A 356-nucleotide genomic window follows, 5' to 3' on the forward strand; every position below is an offset into this window, starting at 1 on the left:
TGAGCTTTGGTTGTCACATCTGCGTGGCTGAGGCAATCTGGATGAACGTATGTGTCGTCCTAGCTGCTCCCTGTTTGAGAAGCAAACAAGAGATGAAAGAAAGAAGGACCGAGGAATGCTTGAGCAATATTGCCATTTTAAAAAATATACAATTACTTCAGAGCACAAAATGCCTGATGTCTGACCCTGAATACCTCCATGGCACCCGAAGGCCATCAGAGAATTCAGAAATCCCAGTTAGAGAATGGGACATAGTGAAGGCCACAGCTCCCCACATGTCACATGTATTACCGCATGTCCCTAGCATACAAAGTGACTGCCAGGTAGATAATGGCATCGTATACATATGTCTCGGT

The sequence above is a fragment of the Echinops telfairi genome, unplaced genomic scaffold (genome assembly GCF_000313985.2).
Source record: "Echinops telfairi isolate 266 unplaced genomic scaffold, ASM31398v2 ScPeMD7_2010;HRSCAF=2546, whole genome shotgun sequence".
Taxonomy (NCBI): Eukaryota; Metazoa; Chordata; class Mammalia; order Afrosoricida; family Tenrecidae; genus Echinops; species Echinops telfairi.